We start from the raw sequence: 18,271 nt of genomic DNA on the forward strand, positions 1-18,271 counted from the left end.
AGACGGAAGAATTTCTCGGTCCCATACTTTTGATAGTATTTTTAGAACATTTTTCTTTTTTAATCTCCGTAAAGCGGATGCTCCCTTGGCCGAACGCGGACTTCATTTTTCCTCTCAAACATCTCATGTAGCTGGACACAAGTAATGAAAGATAAACCTTAGCCAAGTTTTACTTAACACAGTGATTCTCCTTTTTAAATTTTGTCGTATGTATTAGATGAAAGATATAGAAAGAAAGTTAGAGAGTATATATATTTAAGTGCACTTAAATTTATGGAAATAGAAAGCCCTGGAAAACACCTGGGATTCTCAGAACTTTTTCATATCATTGGCAACGGAGATTTTTTTTTGGAAATGTATGATGTTGAAGAAAATATGCAATTATTAATATACAAGATAAATAAAAATTTTCAGTGTTTGATCTTTCAAAAAGTTAACCTCATTTATATCCATTATCTCTTCTATATAAATTTTTATTGAAATCGGATTATCCGTTTAGATATAAAAGATTTATTTCCACGTTTTTGAAATTCCCACACTGCGCTTTTACTATATTAAACAAATACTGCATTACCATTAATGCAAAATAGTAATCAATCACAATTAGCGATTCATACTTTACAATAATAAAATTTCAAAATGTTAAATTTTAACTTAATTAAAAGAATTTAGAGGAAAATTATACTTATTTATTGGTTTTTTGATTTAGAGCATTATGTTTGCGAAATTAATACATTTTTAAGTATTTTAAATAATAAAATAAAAACTAAAGAGTTTTAAAACAAATTTAAGGAAATTTAATAACCATAATAACCATTAAATAAAATTATAAAATTGCCAAACAAATTTTACAAAAAATTCAATGTATTTAAATTGTAACAAATAATGTTTATGTTAGTAAAAATAATTGCCCAATTCACAATTGATGTCGTAGTGTTGTAGCAGTGTATGTCATAAATAACATTAACATAATTCCAATAATTTAAACAATGAAGTTAATGAAATTGAGACTTTTTGATTGAAACAGAATAGCGACCCTATATTTCTGAAAGAGCATAATTTTTGTAGAAACAACTTATAGTCCAGCTGGTCTGAATTTTTTTCCAGTGGGTCAAAGTTTTAGTTTTTTGATCGAAGGGAGCATTATACTAACTGAAACAAATGTTGTAAGTTAATTTCTGAGAGAATTGTTATTGTCAGAGTTATATTGTGGAATTTTATGGGGATAATTTTTGTGGAAGATCTTAACCCCCTATCTACTCTCAAAGGACATTTATGATTAAATTTAATGACATTTAATGATTAAAATATTCTACATTTCAGTGGGGATCACCAATGATACCAAAATTGTAAATAAAGCTCTTTACGCTTAATTAGCAAAATTAGACGCCACCTAGGGTCTCAAATTTTTAAAAAAAAAATCGCCAAAAATCCAAGTGTGATCCGAATGAGCTGAAATTTAAAATATAAATAGTCTTTAAGGAGGTCTACAAAAAACTTGTACACATATGTATGTTATCTGTTTTATTTGAAGAGATATTAAGGTATATTTATTTATTTTTGCTCGATCTATATTTGGTTTTTTAGATATGTTGGGCCTACGGAGGTTCCAATATTTTTTTAAATATTAATTATATTTGCGATAAAATTTCAAATATAATAAAAACAAAAGTTACATGCATCCAAAGTTGGAACATGTAAAAATGGAATTTTTTCCTAAAAAAGTCCATATATTTTTTTCTTTTTTAGAAAACAATTTTCTTCGGGGCTATATAAAATTTGTATATGATCCGAAAAGAAAACCTAATTCAAAAGCATGTAAAGTAAAATTTTGCCAATTTAAAAAAAAATTTAGGTTTGAGTAAAAAATTTTGAGAAAGCAAGTACCGATCCTCGAAAAAGCTCCACGTTTATATAGCCATATATTTTATTTAAATACGTGCAAATTTATTTTACTAGCACATGGTAAATAACGTCACAGTAGGCACTTTTCTAAGAAAGAACTAAGTTTTTGGAACACATTTTAGGAATTTTGGTATTTGAAATTATAATGCTATTGATTTAATGACATTTGGATCAACATAAATTCTTGTCACTTTAATTTGGATTATTGCGGTAACGGTATTAGCTAATATGTGGGTAACGGTAGCTTTGCGATAATTTAAAATTTTCTATATCTCAATAAACTTAATTATTGAAATCAATGAAATATCGGTAAAGGTTTTTAGAGGTAACGGTATTTAAGATTATATCGGTAACGATAATTGAAGTTATTTCGGTAACGTGAGCTTAAGCTGGGTTCCGCATACACCGTAATCGGCGCCGATAACGAAAACTGAAACTGAAATACGTTGGTGTTCGTCACCGTCTCGTTTCTGAATTGTTTTCGTTTCAGTTGGGTGCGTTGTGGCATAACACAGAAACGAAATTATTTGTTAATTTTGAATGTTGCACATTAAATATAATTTCATTATTGTTGACAAAATCTATTATTTTTTCCGCTTCCAATAAAGAAAATTTATTTTTTTATTCATTTTGATTTTCTTTAAATTTGAAATAAAAAAATAATTAAAATAATTTCGTTCCTACAGCACCGAAAACAACCTACATACTTGAAATTGTTTTCGTTCCGGCCCCAAATGACAGGTTTTTCGTTACTGATCGGTGCCGCTTCGTTCCCAATTTTCGTTGCTGATTTCTGAAACGAACTTTTTTTCGGTGCAAATGTATGGAATTTCGTTTTCGGTGCCGATTATGGTGTATGCGGAAACGTAGCTTTAGCGATAATGGTAGTTATGCTGAAAGAGTATTTTAGGCGTAACTTATTTGTTCTGAAATGGTATTTTAGGGGTAACGGTAGCTTAGCGATAATAAAATATTAAATTAAAATTGTTTATCGGAAAATTTTTACAACTTTTCATTACAATTTATTATTTCCAATTATTTCAGTTTCTACACAGAGAAAACAGATTCGTTATTGCAACCGAATTTGTCGCCAATCGAATTTTGTCGGTTGCACGTACTATATCACAATTCGATTGAAGCAACTGAATATATGGTACGAGCACAAATCAATTGCTGAATTAATGGTACACGCAACTATTAAAAATTTAACCATTCGGTGCTAAGGACTGATATGTAGGTAGGGGTAGCTAAAATATTTTTTTTATTTTAAGAACAAATTACATGCAAATGTATTGTTTTCCAATTTATTTATTCTTAATATATAAACATAATCTTAAGATTAAACTAATAATTGTTAGTATTACAATGAAACAAATGATGTAAATATTCAGCTATTCTTGTCGACGAGAAGCTGATAGTGATTTGTAAAAGCCAAATTAACTGATATTGTTGGGTTTCTATTCAGACCTCAGTCATGTTGTCAAATTCCAAGGCAAAGTTGATAGTAGAATAAAGGCAAACAAGCACCATTTAAAAACACAAGCGGATTTTAGAGATTCTCGTGTTCTAAGTTAAATGAACGTCCCAAAGATTATTAGGCTCCGAAAGATAAATCGTACATTTTTGTAAAAAGCAGCAATTTTCCTACGGGGATTTCTTAATGGAGTCCATATTTACTTCCATATATTCCTTGTTCACATTAAGGCTGATAGCGATTAGAAAAAGTCAACCATATGTATCTCTTCTATTTTGAGCTCTCCAAATTCATCCAAATTTACTAGCATTTTTTGATGCAGGAATTTGTTATTTCCGTGTTAGTATATCTGAAATGGATTTAAACACGCTTATTAATACATAGTTATATTCACGATTTTAAGAAAAGATAAAGCTAATATACTTACCCATTCATGTCCATCAGCTAATTTTAAATTTTAAATTCAATAAAATTTATCATATTTTGTATTTTTCATTTTCAATTTATTTTATTTTAGAAATGTTATTATACAAAAATGTCAGACAATTTTCTGTCTGTTGAGAACGCCGAATTTGATTTTCTTAAATCATTATCGAATTTTCGATTACATGAACTAATAATTGGAAATGAAGTACATATTGCTGAATTATAGTTAGTTATTGTAGACGAATTCATAACATACATTTTATTTCATATACATATTGGTTCATCTAACTAACATTAGAGTTGTTAGTACCATAATTCGATTCAAATTAGGGCTTTTCTATTCATAACATAGAAAGTTAGTTGAGTTTATAATCTTTTAATAATAACTATAAAATTTCAGTTCATTTGATTAAATATTAACAATAGTAACTGAGTTCCAATCGATCTGTTTTCTGTGTGTAGTTTTATATAACACAAAACAAATGTTTGCTTTAAATTTGCTGTGGAAACAAAATAGCAAAATCAGCCAATTTGTTGGAAAAAATTAAAATTTTCAAGCTAAATTCATAAAATTAAATGTAAGTATAAAAAGTTTTCATTTAGTTGAAATTTAGAATTTAGAAAATTACATTTAAATGTGTTTACCTAAAACTATGCTTTAAATTTGCATCAGAAAAGTATAATAAACATTTTTTTAATTCAAAAAAATTACATAAAAATCATTCGCCTTAACGTATGCTTTAAATTTAATCAGGAAACATAAATAAACATTTGTAATTAAATTATTTAAGGTCAAGATATTTACAAAATTACATAATTTGAGCTATACTAAGATGCAACTGTCTCATTAAACATAATAAATTAAACTTATTTATTAAAATTCATAAAATTAAATGTAAGTATAAAAAGTTTTCATTTAGTTGAAATTTAGAATTTAGAAAATTACATTTAAATGTTTTTGCCTAAAATTGTGCTTTAAATTTTCATCAGAAAAGTATACTAAACATTTCTTAAATTCATTAAATTACATTAAAATCATTCGCCTTAACTTATGCTTTAATTTTAATCAGGAAACATAAATAAACATCTGTAATTAAATTATTTAAGATCAAGATATTTACAAAATTACATAATTTGAGCTCTACTAAGATGCAACTGTCTCTTTAAACATAATAAATTAAACTTATTTATTAGCCTGGGCTATGTATCCTTACTTTATAGGATTTATTTTAATATTTTGCTGACCCTTGTTATTTAACCCTAAAAAATCTCTTCCTAAAAATATGCTATATTTGTTTCCTTGGGTTTAAAATCCTTTAAATCTAAATCAAATTTAAAATTAACTCTTTTTTAGACTAATTTCGAATGAAAATCAAACTATTTTGTTTTGCTTTCAACTCATTAATATTAAATGTGTTGCCTACCTCAACTGCTGAAACACCCACAAATTTTGTAGCTCCCTTAAAAACCTTTAAAATTCACTCATGTAATAAGGGCATGGATGTGTGTGTGTTTGGGAAAACTTCCACATCCGTTTGCAATGACCTTGTCATGGCGAATGTACACCAAACAGTTCTATAAAAATGTTATCAGCTTTACAAAATACACACACACACAGAAACAAACACAAGACAATGGCTATGGCAACAACAAAAACAATAGCAACACTCATCAGCACAAAATTAAGTTAAAACAAGTAAGAAAGTATGGTCGGTCAAGCCCGACCATATAATACCCTACACTAAGTAAAAGAGCAAAAAAAATTTTTCTTTTAAAATTTCAATAATTTATATTTTTGAGTGATTTTCGGAAGTGGGGTTATATGGGGGCTATGATCAATTATGGACCGATCACCATGAAATTAGGTCATGTGATTTATGTCTATATTAAAGTTAACTATGTTGAATTTTGTTTGTTTACCAACATTTTTAAGCGATTTATGCACGTTAAAGTGATTTTCGGAAGCGGGTCTATATGGGAGCTATGACTAATTATGGTCCGATCGTAACAAAATTTGGTGACATGAATTTTGTGTATATAAAACTTATTTGGAGCGGAATTTGTGGAGATACATATATAAAGTAAACATTTATGACCGATAAAGTCCAATTTCGGAAGGACATTCGTATGGGGGCTAGGTGAAATAGTGGACCGATTTCAGCCAGTTTCAATAGGCTTGGTCCTTGAGCCGAAAAAATAATATGTACCAAATTTGATCGAAATATCTTCAAAATTGCGACCTGTACTCTGCGCACAAGGTTTACATGGACAGCCAGCCAGCCAGCCAGCCAGCCAGCCAGCCAGCCAGCCAACCAGACGGACGGACGGACATCGCTTAATCGACTCAGAAAGTGATTCTAAGTCGATCGGTATACTTTAAGGTGGGTGTTAGACTAATATTTTTGGGCGTTACAAACATCTGCACAAACGCATAATACCCTCCCCACTATGGTGGTGTAGGGTATAAATATAAGAAAAACAACAACAAAATTTTCTTATCAATAGTTAATTCAAAAAAAATAAAAAACCAAAGAGTTGAAAAAATTGAGAGCTACAGACAGAGAGAGAGAGCTAACAAGTAATTAAGGCGAATATTAGAATAATGGCCGTGAATTGTGGAATGTAACTGGAAATGAGAGAGAACCAGAGCAAAGCAAAGAGAGCTTTATAAAAAAAGGATGCTTTTAACAGGGTGTTTCACAACAAATTTCTTTGTAATGTTAAGAAAAGAGCAACTAGTTGAAATTGTGCAGAAATACATAGCAGTAGCTGAATTGAAATATTATTATTAAAACAATGCTTGTAGAATGTTTAGTTGGTATATTAAAAACTTATTTTAAGGGATTTTTAAAAAAATAAGTTTAAATAATTTATGTATTGTAATAAAGTATTTTGATATGTTCTTAATTAACTTAAAATCTTTTATTATTTCTAATTAACTTCCTTAATTAGTTTATTTTCCCTTGAAAGTTTCCTGGTCCCTCCTCTTGTTTTGCATTCCTTTTCTATAATCATTTAAAACATTACGTTTAATTTTACTTCTATTTTTTGTTGGTATGTAATTTATGCAATGATTACTGTCCTATAATTTCTGCAACACCCATATATTTTATTGCATATAGCATACCTTAAGGGGCAAAACATAAATCACAGTAAATATATTACACATACTACATGTTCAAAAAGGTTTTGATTTTAATTTAAATGGCAATATTAAATGATAGCAAAAAATAAGGTAATTGGGATAAACGAATTGTTAGAAGGCTACTTTTTACCACAATTACTTAAAAAAGGAAATTTTCAAGAACAAAAATCAATAAAAAGTTAAAGCTTTAATTTGATTTTCACAATATTTTGTATTAAAAGTTTAATACAATTTGAAAACTGATTAATATTGTTACGTTTTAACCTTTTCTAAACGCTGGTTTATTTCCTTTAAATAAACCGGATACTTTTGATTGCAAATAAAAGCCGTTTAGTAGTTTGAAAATTTTAACAACACTTTATTTATTTAAAATGTACAACAACAGAATTAAATAGTCACTCACTGTTTTTTATAAACGTTTATAAATTCCCAGAAATAAAGACACACTTTATAATGTACACGAATTCAATAAAAAAATACAACAAACTTTAAGGCACTTTAATTTGAATTCAAGTACAATTTCGTAACAATATTAACGTTTTAATGTGCACTCTACTTATTAAATTGGTCGAAAATCTTACAAATTTATAGTTAAATTCCAAGTTTTTCTGTTTAAAATAAAATTTCTTGCATTTTTTCTTGATTTTGATAACTTTTTTTTATAGAAATAAAACGATATGCCAACAAAAGTCTTCAAAAATTATTCATAGTTTAGTTAAAAATGGTTTTAAACATGCACTCTACATTTCAAATTGTTAGGAAATTGTGAAATTTTGAGTAAAGTTTTAAGGTTTTCCGTCAAAAACTAAATTTCCTGAATTTTTTTTATGCTGAAACCATTTTTTTGTCAGGGAGAATTATGTACAAATTCCCCGGAAGTTTTTTCCCATTGAAATTGAATAGGAAAAAGGGGAAAAGTGAAAAAACTCCGGGGGCATTTTTATTCAAAATTGGGCTGCAGCCCAATTGTTGTTTATATTTTTAAATGCACGGTATATAATTCTGTCTGAAAGAAATTGTTTCAACATAAAAAAAATCAATAAATTTTATTTTAGAAAGAAAACCTTAAAATTAGCATGTAAATTAAGTTTAAAACCATTTTTAGTAACTTTTTTTTGGCATATCGTTTAATCTCGCTAAAAAAAGTTATTAAAATCAAGAAAAAATGCAAGACATTTTATTTTAAACATAAAAACTGATGAAAACACTTAAAATCATCACTTTTCACTATTTGAAAATGCTTAACTACAAATTATGATAAAATGTTGTAGACGGCAACATTTTTCTATAAATTCTGGATTAAAACCACAAATCAACTCGCCTAGAAAACAATTTTCAGATTTTTATATAAAAATCCATTAGTTTTCAAATAATTTTTCATAAAACAATCTTGAAAATTGATTTCCGGTAGTGTTTTTGAATATGGCCTTAAAAATGGCACAGATTTTATACAAAAATATATAAATAAATATTGAATACTATAGAATATATGACATAATTACATAATTCCGATAAAAATACCCACCAGAGAAATATTAACAAATAAAATTTTATAATATAATTTTAATACTAACTTTAAAGTAATACGTAAAATATTTAAATAATTTTTTTATATTCTAAAAGATATATCTTCATAAAACCTTTCATTTGCTACAAAATTTGTTAATAATAAGCCATTATTAACCTCAAAAAACTATTTTCAAACATATACTAATGTTTTCACTAAAAAAAGATAATGCCGTAATACTTAAACCTGAACTGCACTACCCTCATTAAACAATCACAATAGACAAATACAGCTTTGTGTGGTAGAGACTTGTTTACGAAGGAAGTTAAACAACGAAACCGACAAAAACGTGAAAATAAAAATTTGCTGTGTTTACACAAAGAACAATAAGATTTAAGTTAAAATAATCAAATTTAAAGAAATTTAAAGTTAAAGTAAACAAATTTAAAGAAATTTGAAGACATTTTAAAGAAAGTTAATAAAGTGATTAAAAATTACATGAAAATAGATGATGGCAAAAGTAAAGTGAAAGTGTTTTAACAAATGAGTATCTATGAAATGAATTAAATATTTATTAAAATTAACAAATATAAAGCAAAATTAAGAAAATGTTATGTTATTAATACTAACATGGCACTACAGTGAAAACAGAGAAACCTAGCATGGATCTTGCTGAATACATTACAAATTGTGTCAACAAACTTCAGAAACATCCTCAAATTCAGAAGTTATTATATAAAACCGTTTTCTGTGATGTTCCTCAACTTATTGACCTGTAACTCAATCAGTTTTTGTCCAACTTTATGAGGTTTGGAAAGAAAACTGATTACGCTTGAAAATGACGTGCAGTTTTTGATATATTTGTAAGTTATAAGTATTGTTTTTGTTAAGAATATCTAAAAAACCAACAAAATTTATCAAATTTTTTGATTTTAGTATCTTTTTATTTAGTGTTTATAAACCGGTTAACTGAAAAACATGATATTCTTCGAAATTTCGGTTCTTTGCAAAACGGTTAATGTGAAATGTTGATTTTCGGTTAACCGGTTTTTAAAATTTGGGACTAAAATTAATATATCTCAAGTTTTAATGGATTTTTTATAGTCATTGTAGGTAGATATACCATTATATTAAGCATTTGGTTTGATTTGAAACCTAAACTGCTGATATATAATATAAAGCTCTTTAATTGCAATGATTCTAAATAGTAGAGGACGGTGAAACTATGAAAAATTAAAATTAAATTCCTCATAATTCCAAAATTAAGGCTAAATCTTACTAAACAAACGTTAAAATGAATATTTAAAAATGTATTGTTTAAACTTTTAAAATAATTCATTTCAATGTCGGTTGACCGATTCGAAGTCGGATAACCGAAAAAACGGGTTTCTAAAAAAAGACTGTTTCTAAAAAAATACCAATATTTGTACAGTATTTAATTTACAAGGTAAATTTTGTCCAACTTTTTTTTGGAAAAACTTTAATAACTTTTGCAAATATAAACCAATTTCAACAAATAGTGTCTCGTCTTTAAAACAATGTACAAAAAAATTGATTTTCATACAAAAAAAATAAAAAAAAATTGTGGAATTTTAAAAATTACGAAAAAAATAAAACCAAGACTGCTATAGTCGGTTGTGCTGAATCTTATATATCGTTCACCAAACTATACTTTCAAATACAAATTTTAAATATTTTTTTGGTAAACAAAATTAAATTTTTTTTTTAAATTTTTTCCAAATTTTTTTTAAATTTATTACTGATAAAAATTTATGACAAAAAAAAAAAATTTTTTTTTGTGAAAAAAATTCGGGTTAATATTTTTCCCGATTTTGACCCATTGTATGTCCAACTATGGTCTTATATATGTACATCGTTGCAATGGACTTTGAAATATCTATCATTAGATATCCAAATTGTCTATATTAATGACTTAGTAATCAAAATCTTTGAAAATGGTTTTCATTATTTTGTCCAGTTTTAGCTTCAATCGTGGTTATTTATTTAGTCCAGTTTTAGGTTCAATCGTGGTTCCTTACTTAGTATAGTTTTAGCTTAATTTTTAGCATCAATCGTGGTTTCTTAGTTAATACAATTTTAGCTTAATTTTTAGCTTAAATTGTGATCTCTATTTAGTTCAGTTTTAGCTTCAATCGCGGTTCTTTATTTAGTCCAGCTGTAGCTTCAATCGTGGCTTTATTTAGTCCAGTTATAGCTTCAATCGTGGTTCTTTATTTAGTCCAGTTATAGCTTCAATCGTGGTTCTTTATTTAGTCCTGTTTTAGCTTCAATCGTGGTTCTTTATTTAGTCCAGTTTTAGCTTTAATCGAGGTTCTTTATTTAGTCCAGTTTAAACTTAATTTTTAGCTTCAATCGTGGTTCTTTATTTAGTCCAGTTTTAGCTTAATTTTTACCTTCAATCGTGGTTCTTTATTTAGTCCAGTTTTAGCTTTAATCGTGGTTCTTTATTTAGTCCAGTTTTAGCTTAATTTTTAGCTTCAATCGTGGTTCTTCTTTTAGTCCAGTTTTGGCTTAATTTTTAGCTTCAATCGTGGTTCTTCTTTTAGTTCAGTTTTAGCTTAATTTTTACCTTCAATCGTGGTTCTTCTTTTAGTCCAGTTTTAGCTTTAATCGTGGTTCTTTATTTAGTCCAGTTTTAGCTTAATTTTTAGCTTCAATCGTGGTTCTTCTTTTAGTCCAGTTTTAGCTTAATTTTTAGCTTCAATCGTGGTTCTTCTTTTAGTCCAGTTTTATCTTCAATCGTGGTTCTTCTTTTATTCCAGTTTTAGCTTAATTTTTAGCTTCAATCGTGGTTCTTCTTTTAGTCCAGTTTTATCTTCAATCGTGGTTCTTCTTTTATTCCAGTTTTAGCTTAATTTTTAGCTTCAATCGTGGTTCTTCTTTTAGTCCAGTTTTAGCTTAATTTTTAGCTTCAATCGTGGTTCTTCTTTTAGTCCAGTTTTATCTTCAATTTTGGTTCTTCTTTTAGTCCAGTTTTGGCTTAATTTTTACCTTCAATCGTGGTTCTTCTTTTAGTCCAGTTTTAGCTTAATTTTTAGCTTCAATCGTGGTTCTTCTTTTAGTCCAGTTTTATCTTCAATCGTGGTTCTTCTTTTATTCCAGTTTTAGCTTAATTTTTAGCTTCAATCGTGGTTCTTTATTTAGTCCAGTTTTAGCTTAATTTTTACCTTCAATCGTGGTTTTTTATTTAGTCCAGTTTTAGCTTAATTTTTACCTTCAATCGTGGTTCTTTATTTAGTCCAGTTTTAGCTTAATTTTTACCTTCAATCGTGGTTCTTTATTTAGTCCAGTTTTAGCTTAATTTTTACCTTCAATCGTGGTTCTTTATTTAGTCCAGTTTTAGCTTTAATCGTGGTTCTTTATTTAGTCCAGTTTTAGATTAATTTTTAGCTTCAATCGTGGTTCTTCTTTTAGTCCAGTTTTAGCTTAATTTTTAGCTTCAATCGTGGTTCTTCTTTTAGTCCAGTTTTAGCTTAATTTTTAGCTTCAATCGTGGTTCTTCTTTTAGTCCAGTTTTAGCTTAATTTTTAGCTTCAATCGTGGTTCTTCTTTTAGTCCAGTTTCATCTTCAATCGTGTTTAATACTGTTTTAGTTTCAATCGTGGTTCTTCTTTAAGTCCAGATTTAGCTTCAATAATGGTTCTTTATTTGAAACACCATCTGACTCCTATAATTTGCCACCAAAGATTTACTCTGTCTTGTAATCATGTTGCCGTATATTTGAGAAGAATTTAATCATAGTTAATTCAACATTTATTTACATTTCCTTATCTAATAAAGCCAAAATTCCTTTTATACTTTCAATAACACCTGCTTTTAATATAACAGGTGTTGGCAACTAATAATAAGACTCAGAAACATCCTTAAAATATGCAGCAATTAATTCCAAGACAAATTAAATGAAAAGTATGCTTCATTTAAATTTCAAATTTAAACACACAAATTTACAAATTTAACGAAATAATTTAATATAAAAGAAATGTCATAGCATATGACTTCAAAAGTCTTAAAATCAAAGAAATTACAACAAATCAATACAGTATTTATAAGAATAAAAAATCTTTATAAATACTCCAGTAAAAAACATTGTGTTGCAGATAAATTATTAAAAACAAAATATATATTTTTCAAAATTTTTCTTATTAAAATAACAACTCATTAGAGGGGAGAACTCTAGATGTTAGGAGGGGAGGGTGTAATGTTGAATTAAATTTTCAAATTGAAATTCCATTTCAGGCAACCAACTGTTACCAAATGTATTGACCAATTTAATATGCCACTAAATCATCTTAAAGCGAACACAAATGAAATCTATTATGTATATTTATTTACTTATTTACTTATTTTTTTTTTTATATTTTATACAAGTATTTTGGCAACATAAAATACAGACATAGACAGAGATTGAAACAATGCTGGAATGGTATGAAATGAATTTTATTAATAGTCCTTTAAGGCTTAAAATGTTTTTGTGTGTGCAAATAAATATGATACAAAAGAACGAAAACATGAAATTCAAATCAAAACGAAACGTAACGAAACTTAAGGATATTAATAATAATTGTAGCAACACTAACAAGATATGCTTATGATTTTCATTAACATCTTATGTGTATAACAAGTACATACTTGTAAAGAATATTTTGTATACAATTCATATACAAAAATATAAAATTCAATATTCATTTCATTGTACAGGCATATAATTATTATTAATATGCTTTCAAAAGCCCACTTGTTTGTAATTTAGAGAAAATAACGTAAAACAATACATAATCGATTTATGTATGTGTACAGGCTGTATTTTAATATAAAATCAATAAAATTATATTATTATAAGTAAAGCAAGGATTTAAAATAAAGGAAAATTAAATAAATTCCCAGGAATTTAATTTCATTTATAGCAGACAATTTTAAACTAAGATAATTCCTAGGAAACCCTTAAGATATGCTATATTATTTTGTAATTTGTATTTGTTGTTCTCCCCTCTCTCAAAACCTCTTTAATATAACGGTAACTCATACATATGTTGTAGGTATACTTAATACACTGCATACTTTTAGGTGTAGCATATTTAACTGAAATATTATTTTTTTAAATAGATTTAACTTGTTGGAAATAAATTTATATGTAATTCTGTTTATAACTGCAAATTGTTTTAAATGTTTTCTGTTTATATATGGTTATCACAGATTTCTGAGTTTCTCCTAAGTATTTCTTTTTATTTTAAACCATACAATTGTTTGTTATATTTTTTTTTCTTGTTTTAAATGTTTTTTCCTCTTCAAATATTCTTAAAATGGAAAAACACTAAAATAAACATAAACTTATAAAAATAATTCTTTTGTTCTTGTTTTTGTTGTTGTTGTCAACCTGTGTTAAATATTGTACATATTTAAGTTTTGTGAGGTTTGTTTTCTTTTATTTCAATTCAACACTATTCATTTTAGAGCTTAAGTTTTGCTGTGATTTAGTTTTAAAGCAGACCAGGTTGAATATATTTTATGTAGAACAATTTTTTTTACATTTTCCTGTTCATTTAGTGTTTTGTTATGGTGATTAGCAGTGGCGATCAAGATGATGATCTTGACTTGATCACTCTAGAATTCTTTATTTGGTGATTTTGTAAGTTACGAATCTTCATGAACAAGTCATAGAAGCTGGAAGCTTTCAAAGAGAATACCCAACAAGATAAAGAGAACCTAATCCCAACACAATTAAAAACATGGTAAAAAACTGTCCAAATGATCATCAACAATGATCACCCTTTTCATTCCTATCTGGTCACCCTTTTCATTCCTATGACTATTAACCATAACATATCTTTCTTTCACTTGCTTGATGTCGTAGTATTTTTTGTTCGTTCTCCAATGCTGAGATTCCTTTTAATTTTTTCCTTTTGTCCCATGTTTGTTGTTTGTTTAATGCTTTCAACATCTTTAACTTTTATAAGGGTAGTCGTCTAGTTTATCGAAAAAAAAAAATAAACAGAAAACCCCACAAAAATAAACAACAACTAAAAAATCAATGCAGGAAAAGGGGATTTGGTGAATGAAAGAGATCCTTTATTAAACATAACGGTTTTTTTTAAAAAACAAATAGTTTTTGTTAGCTATACCTCGATATCATTTTCATTTCATACTTACAACCCTTCATACATAGGACTCTCTCTGATAGGCCTTTATGCAGGCAACAAAGAAAACGAAAAACAATTAAAAAAGAATTTGTCATAAGGTCAAATGTTAGAATTTTTGTGTAAAGGACAGCCACATACAGTTAAAAATTCATTTACACATTTATATACTATGTATACCTGCCTACTATATATTAAACCCTATGGAAGGAAGCATTAGGTCCAATGCATGACTGATTTTAAATTGCATTGGCCGTTTTGTAATGAGTATTAAATAAATGAATCCCCATAGTATGATAGCTTTTAGGCATTCGTAGTTTTTCTATGTTTACAAAAATTGACCTTGAAAGTGATTTATATGGAAAAATTAAATTTAAATGTAGGAAAATGTAATAAATTAAGAAAAATCTGCAATAAGGCAGAGCATACATAGAAAATTGTTTAAATTTTCTTATATTATTAAGAAAATTTACAATTAAGGCAATAACAAATAAGAGAGCTGTGCCGTATATTATATACCCTTCACCAAATTATACTTCAAAATAAAAATTTTAAATATTTTTAGGTAAACAAAATTTATTTTTTTTCCAGTTGTTTTTTCATATTTTGTAAAAAAAAATTTTGAATAATTTTACAAAAAATTAAAAAACAACTTTGGAAAATAATATAAAAATTTTATTTATTGTTTTTTCAAAAGTTGTTTTTTTAATTTTTTGTAAAAAATTTTTTTCCAATTATTTTTTAAATTTAACTTTTTTTTAAATATAAATTTTTATTTTTTTTTAATATTTAGAGAAAAAAACTTTTGTTGAAAAATAAATTCGGGTTAAAAAATATTTTTTCCGATTTTGACCCACTGTAGGTCCAATTCTTATATAAGTCGTTACAAAGGTCTTTGAAATATCTATCATTAGATATCCATATTGTCTATATTAATGAAATAGTAATCCAGATATTGGTAGGTCAAAAATAGGTAAACGTTGTCCTGGTTTTTTCCTTATATCTCAGCCATTTGTGGACCGATTTGATCGATTTGCAATCGAGCCGGGAGAATTCCCGATATATTGTTGTATGAATCATGTATGTAAGTTATTTGGGGGCTACGGAAAGTTTATTTCAATATACAGACGGACATGGCTATATCGACTTCGCTATCTATAACGATCCAGAATATATATACTTTATAGGGTCGGAAAATTATATTGTGGAAACTCTTCTCACGAAGGTGAAGGGTATAAAAATTAAAAAAATATAAAGTGATCTCAAATTATTGTCTTTTTATCGATTGTTTCACTATAAAGGGTGATTCATTTAGAGGTTGTTTTTAATTTCAAATAGAATTGGATGTCGGAATCTTTATTATGTCCTGAAAGAATAATCTCTGGCATTTACTTTTTATACCCTATACCACCATAGTGGGGAGGGTATTATGAATTGCAGATGTGTGTAACGCCCAAAAATATTGGTCTAACACCCACCTTAAAGTATACCGATCGACTTAGAATCACTTTCTTGTGTACAGAGTACAGGTCGCAATTTTGAATATATGTCGATAAAATTTTGTACATATAATTTTTTTGGCCCAAGGACCAAGCCTATTGAAACTGGCTGAAATCGGACAATTATTTCACCTAATCCCCATACAAATGTCCTTCCGAAATTGGACTTTATCGGTCATAAATGTTAAATTTATAAATGTATCTCCACAAATTGCGCTCCAAATAAGTTTTATATATACAAAATTCATTTCACCAAATTTTGTTACGATCGGTCCATAATTAGTCATAGCTCCCATATACCCCCGCTACCGAAAATCACTTTAACGTGCATAAATCGCTTAAAAATGTTGGTATACTCACAAAATTCAACATATAAGGCCCACTTCCGAAAATCACTCAAAAATATAAATTATTGAAATTTTAAAAGAAACATGATTTTGCTCTTTTACTTAGTGTAGGGTATTATATGGTCGGGCTTGACCGACCATACTTTCTTACTTATTTTTAATTTTAAATAAATCATTTCAAATAGAATTGGATGTCGGAATCTTTATTATTTCCTGATAGCATAATCTCTCGAATTTACTTTTTAAATTTAATTTCATTCTGTATCTACAGCGATTTTGGTCCATGCGGAAGGTCCAATATTCAATCACTCTTTCCAGCATTGCTACGATTTAAGATTTGGAAGTAATTTTGGCTTCCACGTCTTGAATTGTAGCTGGCTTATCGATGAGGACTTTTGACTTCACATAACTTCAAAGACAAAAATCCTGAAAACATTCCTCACAGAACGCTGATTTTCGTTTTTTTTTCTCCATTACCCCTCTTGGTTTTTTTTTCAGTATCTTTTTTCTTTATTGAATCTTTCTTTTTAGAAATTTACAAATAGTATTCAAATCTTAACCTAAACTAAAACTAAAGTTGTTATTGCCGCTGCAATATCCAACATGAGTGCTCGATGATTATCTGGCCAGATCCAGTGTTTCCAATCGCCTCAGTCGTCTATGACCCTCAAATGACAGCAACTCCCTGGCGAGGGGGTTTGGATGATCCATTAGTTTTGAAATGTATTTTAGACTGGAGAGTTTGATCTCCTCGCGTATTATGGGGACATTGAGATCCCTATGGATATTACTATTGCGAATGTACCATGGGGCACCTGTTATTGTCCTTAACAGTGCTGACTGCTTTCTTTGCAATTTTTCAACGTTAGATGAGGAGGCTGTTCCCCATAGCTGAATGCCGTATAGCCATATCGGTTTTATAATTGTTTTGTACAAAAGCACTTTGTATTCGAAGTCTAGAGCAGACCGTGGGCCAATTAACCAGTACAGTTGGACTGACTTTAATTTTATTTGCGTAACCTTGGCTTCAATATGGTGGGACCATGTTAAACGGCGATCAAGATGGATACCGAGATATCGCACATGGCTCTGTTCTGGGATTTTGATATTATTTATCTGTATGGAAGGGCAACTTTCTCGTCTTAAAGTAAATGTAACGTGAATACATTTTGTTGCATTGACCTTAATTTTCCATTTGTCCAGCCATTTTTCCAAATCGCCGATGTGAGACTGGAGTTGTTCAGAAGCTATTACGGGATTTTCATGTGTACTTAAAAAAGCGGTATCATCCGCAAATGTAGATGTGTGAGTCAGTGCGCTCGTGGGCATATCTGCAGTATATAAAATATATAGGAACGGCCCTAGAATACTTCCCTGTGGTACACCAGCGGATATTTTTCGACGTGTTGAGATCACATCCTTTGATCTGATTTGGAAAGATCTTTCTTGTATGTAATTTTTAAGCAGTTTATGTACGTTCGCAGGTAGTAATCTAGTAATTTTGTGTATTAGTCCATCGTGCCAGACTTTATCGAAGGCTTGAGATATGTCAATAAATAATGCGGTACAATACTGCTTGCTCTCGAAGGTTTTCCGAATAAGTGTAGTTATCCGATGTACCTGTTCGATAGTACTATGTTTCCTTCTGAAACCAAATTGATGGTCAGGAATAATGCAATTTTCGTCAAGGTGCACTATAAGTCTCTCAAGTAACAACTTTTCAAAAAGTTTCGAGAATATTGACAATAGGCTAATGGGACGGTATGATGTCACTTGAGTGACATCTTTTCCCGGTTTCGGTATCATAACTATA

The sequence above is a fragment of the Calliphora vicina genome, chromosome 2 (genome assembly GCF_958450345.1).
Source record: "Calliphora vicina chromosome 2, idCalVici1.1, whole genome shotgun sequence".
Taxonomy (NCBI): domain Eukaryota; kingdom Metazoa; phylum Arthropoda; class Insecta; order Diptera; family Calliphoridae; genus Calliphora; species Calliphora vicina.